This window comes from Leptonychotes weddellii, chromosome 13, assembly GCF_054177405.1.
Source record: "Leptonychotes weddellii isolate Sample4059 chromosome 13, ASM5417740v2, whole genome shotgun sequence".
NCBI lineage: Eukaryota > Metazoa > Chordata > Mammalia > Carnivora > Phocidae > Leptonychotes > Leptonychotes weddellii.
The window spans coordinates 81053381-81061954 of NC_138381.1; the positions used below are offsets into that span (position 1 = coordinate 81053381).

Genomic DNA, 8574 nt, shown 5'->3' on the forward strand with positions numbered 1-8574 from the left:
TCCTGGATCCGCGAGAGCACGGGCTCAGCCCTGCGGGGAGGCGCACGCCCGTGAGGAAGGGCAGGGGCGCGGGGACCCCGCAGCCTGCGCCCCCAGGAGGGGCCCGCCGCCCACAGGCAGGGTGACGTCGGGAGGCCAGCGAGACTGCCAGCCTGCCGCGGGGCCAGGGCGTTGGCCCCGGGAGCCCAGGGCGTGTCTGGCCGCAGACCTGCGCCGCCCGGGGCCTCGCCCTCCCCTTCCGGCTCCGGATCCCACTCCCTGCCCCTCCTTTCCTGCTCCTGTGGAAGGTACACTCCCGTACAGGCACTAATTTGAGGACCGATTATGTGCCACGCCCTGGTCTAACAAACTGGAATACTTCCATAGACTTAAAAAGAAAATCCATGCCTCAGAGAGCTTATGGTCTGTTGGAAGGACGAGAGAGGCTACTGGGTACTGTTGTGCAGTGTGCAACCTACACAGCAGTACGCAGTGGCCCTGAGAGGGTGGGCGGGCAGCCATTAACGTATAAGGGAAGGTATGTTAGAAGGTGACCGGTATCCTGCGGGAAAGAGAGCAAGGTAAGGCTGACTTGGGGTTGCAGTTTTAAACAGGGCATCAGTGTAGGTTGCCCTGGGCAACGAGCAGGAGGAGGTGGGGGGCCGGTGGGTGTCAGGGGGATGGGGAGGGCGCGGCCAGCGCTGAGGCCCTGGGATGTGAGCCTGGAATGGAGAAGTGGGGGCAGCGGACATGGTGAAGCCAGCGAGCAGAGGGACCCGAGGACGCGGGCTCTCGGGTGACCTCTCTGGACAGCAGCGTGAGTTGCAGACTGTGCGGCGAGTCCACGGGGAAGCAGGTGCGGCTTCGCCCTTGGACGTGCCCCATCCCCCGCAAGGACGAGACCCGACCACAAGCCCAGCCTCTGAGCTGGAGTTCAGCTGTGGCCATGGGCTGCCCGCTGCCCGGGTGACCAGAGCCGCAGAGGGGCCGGGAGCCGCGGGGAGGGGGGGGAGCCCCGGGGGCGGGTCCTCTGGTCCCACCTGGCGACATCTGCCTCGTGGCCCATCCTCTTCCCCATCCTGCTGAGCGACAGCCTGGTATTTACCTGCTTTTCAGCTTTGCGAGGAGGAGGATTAATTAATTACTGTTCGCAAAGCGCCCAGAGATGGAGAGCCCTCTGTAAATGCCACATCTGCTAATGAGGCAGCATCCCTGTGGGGGCCGCTCTGGGAGGGGAGGGCTATTTGCAGATGGATAACTGGGTTTTGGGTCGTGAAAATGAAAGTTACACTCGTTTAAAATTGCATTTGGAGGGACAGACTCGCGCCTCTCCCAGACGGCTTCCAAATGCCCGAGGGAGGAACCACCAGCAAGTGCGGTTGTGCAGTGCGCAGCCTACACAGCCCCGTGGAGCGACCCTGGTGGGGGCAGGCAGTGATCCGTAAGGAAGGATACAAGGTGATGCACACTGTGGTTCTCGAGAAGAAGGGCTGTCTCACGAGGGTGGCAGAGCGGAGAGAGACGGGGGCCAGGAGGGGAAGCCGAGCAGAAGAAACTCGCATCTCTGCCAAGCGTGCGGGGACAGAACCGACCCTCGTGACAAGCGCGTGGCGCTGGGGCGGCTGAGACCCTCCAGGAGAGGGGAAGGAGAAGGCTCCACTAGGAGACGCCGAGCCCCTGCTGGAGCCAGTGGTAGCTGGAGGGAAACCACGACCTTGGAGACCCCGGGGCGCCAGACCCTCGCGGACCAGCTGGGGACGCGGGAACCATGCACAGGGACCGCGCAGACTCAGGACCCCGCCAGGCCACCAGTCCTCAGTCGGAGCCGCCACCGCCGACCCCTCGTTTCCCGCGGCTGGTATCCCAGGGAATGTCTTACGTTAGGCTTCGCAGCGTTTAAAAATATGCGTTGGGAGATTTGATACAAAAATCGTGAGTTTTAGTTTCTACTGAAATGGGGCAAGCCGCCACCGTGAGCCGACTTCTCCCTGCGGCAACACAGGTGGGCGCTGCGGCCCCTGAAGACCCACCCACTGCAGCTTTGACCTGGATTACGTGGCTGGCCCTAAGGCCAACGATGAGGACCCCCCACACAACACACCAAGAAACAGAAGAGGAGAGTCACGGGCACTCGGTGGAGAAGCCGGGGGAGGACAGAGGCGGCAGGGCTGTGGCCACAGCCCAGGGATGCCGCAGACCCTGGAGGCTGGAGGAGACAAGGAAGGACACCCCGGGCGCCTGGGGGGGTGTGGCTCGACTGACACCAGTGTCCCCTCAGTGGACTTCGGGCCCCAGAAACGAGAAAGTAGTTTCTGTTGTTTAGAGCCACCCGGGTTGTGTGGTCAGAGCCCCGGGACGCTGATACACGAGGTCAACCCTCCTTCTGCCCACAGGCCGCTCCCAGGCACACGCATGTGTCCAAAGCGTCCACTCAGCTCCCAGGCCACCTCAAACCCGGCTGTCCCCTGGGGGCCCGGTCTGCCATCCTGAGTACTGATCCAACCCCGAGGGCCTGGAGCCAGGCGCCAGTCTCTCACACAGTCCTGGCAACAGCCCGCACCCCGTGCACGCTTCCAGCATCCCACCTGAAGGCGAGGAGATGGGCGCGCCTCGCCCTCCCCCGCCCGCACCATGCTGGCAAGTGGGACGTCCTGCCGTGACCCGTTCCCTTACCTACAGCGTTGCCGCAGGATCGCTGCCCCCCCCTCCCCCGCCCACGATATATCCCTTGCTCATCTGCACAGGGCACCCCCATGTGCAGCCATCAGAGAAGTTAAGGGAACAGCCGGCGCTTTCCAGAACACTCGGAAGCATGTCCTGCTATTCGTCAAGGTGTCCTTGGACACGGGCTCTGAGGATATCAGCGCACCCTCTGCGTCTGGACGACGGGGTCTGGACAGAGGCGCCAGGACCAGCCCTGGGTCCGACACTCCCCGGGGACCCGGCTTCCCCCTTGACTGGCGATAACGTGCTGGGCAACTGACACCATTCTTAAGGCTGCTTTAGAGCTGGAGGAAGCTTCCAGGGGCCCAGGCTCTATCCTTGGCACGCGCCAGGACCCCGGGGCCCCACGCTGCAGACCCTAGGCCACGCAGACCTGCACTTCCTGCAGCCCATAGGGGCTGCTGGCCCGGAGGCCACACGGAGCATCGGCCTGCAGGGCAAGCATGAGCCCAGGGCTGGAGCCCCCGCCTTCCTGCTGGGGTGCTGGGTGCGGGGTCACAACGCTAGGTCATCCTGCACACCCGCTCCTGAGTCACCGTGTATCCCCGCCACTCCCTGGCCACGTCCCCCTGCAGGCGTCTCGTTACAGGTCCACTTTGCCCCTGCACGGTGGACGAGAGGGCCCCCAGGACAAGAAACTGCTTCCAACTGGTGCTGGGGGCTTGGGCTGCGAGCAGCGGATCGGGACCCCGCGGGCGGCACGTGCACGTGGCAAGTGCCCCACAGCTGTGTGTGTGCCCTGGTCGGAGGCCATGCGCACATGCTCGCTCTGTGCTGTGACCTGCTGGACACATAACATCCTGCGGTCTGCGCCTCCCGAGCGGCTTCCGGCCCAGGAGCTGGGCGTGAGAAGCCCCAGGCTGGACTCGGATGCCCCGGGCCCCAGGCTCATCTTTTGCTGGCCCCTGCAGGGAGTCCCCGAAGCCAGCCCCACCCCCAGCTCCGCCCCCCGCGCCCCACTCTCACCAGCCCGTGCCGAACTCCACGTGGGCGTCGAAGAAGCCGACCACGGGGGCCGTGGCCACTTTCCAGCCCTGCAGCCGCGCCCGGATCAAGCCTTCCCTGCGGTTGTTGCGGACGATCTTCACCAGGCCCGGGTACCGCCTGTTGACGTACTGATCCAGGCTGGCTTTGAGCTCCACTGCAGGGGACACAGAGATGCCTCAGCACGCCTGCACCCCGAAAGGGCCCTGAGGTCGCCCCAGGTTGGTGTGGGCAGGCTGGGGCGCTGTGTGCCCTGGGCCGGTACTCCACAGCCACTGAAGGGCACCTGCATGGTAAGGTGTAGGTAAGGGCACGGGTCACGGCGGGACGTCCCACTTGCCAGCATGGTGCGGGCGGGGGAGGGCGAGGCGTGCCCACCTCCTCGCCTTCAGGTGGGATGCTGGAAGCATGCACGGGGTGCGGGCTGTCGCCAGGACTGTGTGAGAGACTGGCGCCTGGCTCCAGGCCCTCGGGGTTGGATCAGTACTCGGGATGGCAGACCGGGCCCCCAGGGGACAGCCGGGTTTGAGGTGGCCTGGGAGCTGAGCGGACGCTTTGGACACATGCAGCCATTGAAGGGCACCTGCAGCCGGACATGCTTCAAGGGGCTGGGGAGACCGCGACAAGACCCCGCCCCGTGAGGCTGGCCCTCCAGTCGGGGGGATGACAGACAAAACCAGACAAATGGGACTGAGTGGACAGACACGCGTGTCACGAAGACAGGAGACCCCGGGACCGAGTTCCTTCCCTGTGAAGAAGGAAGTCCACACATGGATGCACAGCGAGCACATGTGGTCGGTCCACGCCGTGGGGCATTCAGCCGTGACACCCTACAACTGAGGACAGATGCGGTGTGATCCCACTTCTCTGAAGCCCCGACAGACGCCACCTTCATAAGACAGTGGGCAGGGTGAGGGTGCCAGGGGCTGGGGGAGCATTTAGTGGGGACAGACCTCCAGGTTGGGAAGATGGAAAGTTCTGCAGACGGACAGTGGGGACGGCTGCACAATAGTGTGTGTGCTTCATGCCCTTGAACTGAGCACTGATGTTTTAAATGGCTAATTTTATGTTATGAGAATTTCAGCTCCATAAATCACTAAAAACTCAGTGAAGGCACAGGTGAAAAACCAGGAGGGACTTGAGGACGCACCACAGACCGAATGTGCACCCAAACAGGCGCATCTACAGCAGATCAGAGCCGGCAGAGAAGAGAGGCAGTGGGGTCTCTCCAGGTGGCTGGGCAGGGCGTCCCCCTGCAACCTGCCAGCGGAAGCCACCTGTCCCCGGGACCCAGGGACGGCCACTGGTCCTTCCCAGTAACAGCCTCCAGCCCCATCCTGCCCTTTCCAGAGAAGGTGGCCACCCAACCCTCGCTCCTTTCATAGGGTCAGCTCGGGCCCTGCAGCGTAGACATCCAGACCGACCCTAGGTTGGACGTGGCACATCCCGCCCTTGGAGGGCTCCGGAGGTATCCCCCAAATTTCCTCCACTTCCCTCCCTCCTGAGGTGCGGAGGAGAGGCCAGGATGATGAGCCCACGGGACCCCAGTCTGGGGGCCGCCCACGGTGGGTTCAGGCTCCTGGCTCGGCTGGTGCCCAGGCACCTCTGGACCCCTGGCAGGGGCTGTGAGCCCTCCATGCCTGGTGGGTGTGGGATGTGCCCAGGGTCCCCGCTGTGAGTGCCAGCCCAGCTCCCCCGCAGCGGACCCTCACTGGAGCCCCCACCCCTGTCACTGGCAAGAAGCAAGAGGTATGATCAGCAGATAGGGGAACTCAGCCTGCCTGGGCTTTTCTGGGTGACATCTGTAGGGGATGAATTGAGCCCCCAAATTCAAGTCCAGCCACAGCCTCAGAATGGGACCTATTTCAAAGTAGGGTCTTTGTGGATGTAACCGGTTAAGGATCTTGAGATGAAATCCCCCTGGATTTAGGGTGGGCCTAGTCCAACAACAGGTGTCCGTACAAGACGAGACATACAGGGGGAGGGATGCAACCCCAGCCGAGCACAAAGGACGCCAACAGTCCCCAGAGCCGCGAGAGGCGGGGAGGACTCTGGCCTGGAACCTCCCGGGTGTGCGGCCTGGCCCACCGACTCCAGCCTCCGGCCCCCAGCTCCAGCATGCTTGCGCTGTGGGGGTGCCTCACTGCCCCCCACCTACCACTGTCACTGTTGTCGTCCACCAGGATGACCTCCTTGAGGAGCCGCGAGGGCGTGCGGTTGACCACGCTGTGCACGGAGCGCAGGATGACGGAGAGGGCCTCATTGACAAAGATGAAGACCACGGAGATCTGGGGCAGGTCGGCGGCATGGGTTACCTGTCGGCACCTGCAGGAGACACGGTTGGCGGTCAGCGGTCAGTGTGGGGCGTGCCCGCTCAGCTGGTTCTAAATCTTACAACCAGCGGAAGAGCAGCAACAAGGCCGTGGGAGGAACGCCCAGACTCAGTGATTGCATCCGTCAGAAGCCATGGGCTCGTGTGCTCCGAGCCTCAGCTCGCTGCGTCCTCGCTGAAAGTCAGGGAATGGCGGTCATGTCAGGCTATGGCCTGGTGGTGGGTGGTGGGTGGTGGGTAGGGCCCAGCCCTGAGCCCAGCCCTGAGCCCAGCGCCGTCAACACCTGGTTCCATCTGCAGTGCACGTGCAGTGGGGGGCTGTGGGGCAGCATCTACAGTGAGCCCTGTATCCCAGGTGTTGCCCGGGTAGTGGGCAATGGGCTGCAGGGGGGCCGGGCCAACATCAGCTGAAGGCTGTTGCAGTGGACGTGAAGTCTGCAGGGATGGCCTCATCATCGGGGCTGAAGGTAACAGCCTCGGCTAAACCTAAGGACTGAGGGGCACACGGGGGGGGATGTGCGGTTCTCCCAGGGGTCTCGTTGCGGAGGATGGGCGTAGGGGCTGGGCATGGGGGCTGAGCGAGGGGCAAGGGATGTCCGGTTCTTCAATGTAATTAAATGATGCATGTTTGTTAAGGAGCCCGCAGAAGGCAACGGGCTGTTGGTGTAATAACGTGATGGAATAAATTCATCAGGGGGCAAAGGGAGATGAACAGGAACTTAGCAAACAGTCAAAAATAAGGTGATGGAAAAAAGAGGAAAGAAAAGTAAAGGAAATACGAAGATACACCTGGAGGAGTCCACGAAGGTTTGCTGCCACAATAAACGTAAACACACCAAATCTTTCCTTAAGATGGCAGAGGCCACTGGCCTTGGCTAGACACACACACTCTCACACCCACACACTCACACCCATGCACTCTCACACACATGCTCACACTCACACATGCTCACACTCACTCTCACTCATCCTCTCTCACCCACAGAATCACACACATACACTCACACATGCTTACACACTCACACGCATGCTCACGTTTACACTCTCACACCCACATGCTCATACTCACACTCTCACAATGCTCACACTCACGCTCACACCCACAGAATCACACACATGCTCACACTCACACACATGGTCACTCACACTCACACACATGCTCACACACTCGCATGCTCATGCTCACTCACACACATACACCCAATCACACAATGCTCACACTCATGCTCACACCCACACAATCACACACATGCTCATTCACACTCACACATGCTCACTCACGCTCTCACACCCAATCACACACATGCTCGCACTCACACACATGCTCACACTCACGCTCTCACACATGCTCACACTCACGCTCTCACAATCACACACATGCTCACACTCACACTCACACACAGCCCTGCTCCAAAGGGCCAACTTCCCTCCTACAGAGTGAGTGCAGACAGGCTTTGAACCCCAGCCATCCGCCACGCCCAGGGCCAGGTGCTGCCCTAGCATGCGGACAGCGCCAGTGAGCCCCTCCTAGCCCACAGTGTGTTGGGGGCTGTGTGCTAGTGTCTCTGGCCTCACGGTGGTGCCCAGACAAGAACAGTGGACATGGCAGCATGATTTCACAGAGGAAGGGGTGGAGGCAGGGACAAAATAGGGCCATGGGTGGGGACCCTGGGGCCATCTCTAGATCAGGTAGGCAGGGAGGAGCCGTGAGCAACCTGGCAGTGAGTTTAGCCCTGCCCTGCTCAGCTCGGCTGCAGAGCAAACACCACGGACGGGATGGTCTAAGCCACACAAGTGCGCTCCTCAGTCTGGAGGTGGGGAGTCCAGATCCAAGGGCAGCAGGGCCGGCTCCTCCCAAGGTCTCCCCTCGGTGTGCAGACACTGTCTTCCCACTTTCCCACCGTGTCCTCAGTGGTCGTGCCCTGTGCATGTCTGCACCCTGCTCTGCTCTCCACGGGGACTCAGTCGTAGGGGGCAGGCCCACCCGGGGGACCCCACTCCACCTGTCACCTCTGTAAGGCCCTGTCTCCCCACACAGTCACATCCTGAGGTGTGGGGGTCAGGGCTCCCATGTATGAACCTGGGGGGACACAGTTCAGCCTGTAGCAGACCCAAAGAACAGAGGAACCAGCCATGTGGAGGACGAGGGGACAAAGAACCAGCAGGTGGGGTGCACTGGGCATGAAGAGAAATAGGCTGTGCTGGTGAGGCGGGCTGTGGGGGCATGGCAGGCTGTGGAGGGCAGCGTGCCCCTGCCTCAGTGGACACTCAGCCCCTTTCCACCCTCCACAATGCAGACACACACGCGGCTGGCCTCCCCCCTGCAGCTCTGGCCATGAGTCCCCAGGATTTATTATGGTGTGGCATTGGAGGAGGCAGCAGCTGGACACGGGTGGCCCGTGCGAGGTGCCTGTTCTCATGACCTTCCACGTGATGTAGATGTTCCTGCCAGGCCACCTGCGCTTCACCCTAGGGGTCATGGCAGCCACTCACCATAGAGACACGCTGCCTTCACCGGATGGAAAATGCTCTTTGTGCAAGCTCAGGCCCCTGCT

General features: G+C 62.0%; 1 long non-coding RNA gene across 1 annotated transcript; it reads left to right on the top strand.

Annotated features, from left to right (window-relative positions):
* The first annotated feature begins 1 nt into the window (after position 1).
* On the top strand, positions 2–6004 carry LOC145716880 (uncharacterized). The gene is made up of 3 exons (XR_014139838.1): positions 2–121; positions 168–560; positions 5871–6004. It is a non-coding gene; the product is annotated as an uncharacterized LOC145716880 (long non-coding RNA).
* The last annotated feature ends 2570 nt before the right edge of the window (positions 6005–8574 follow it).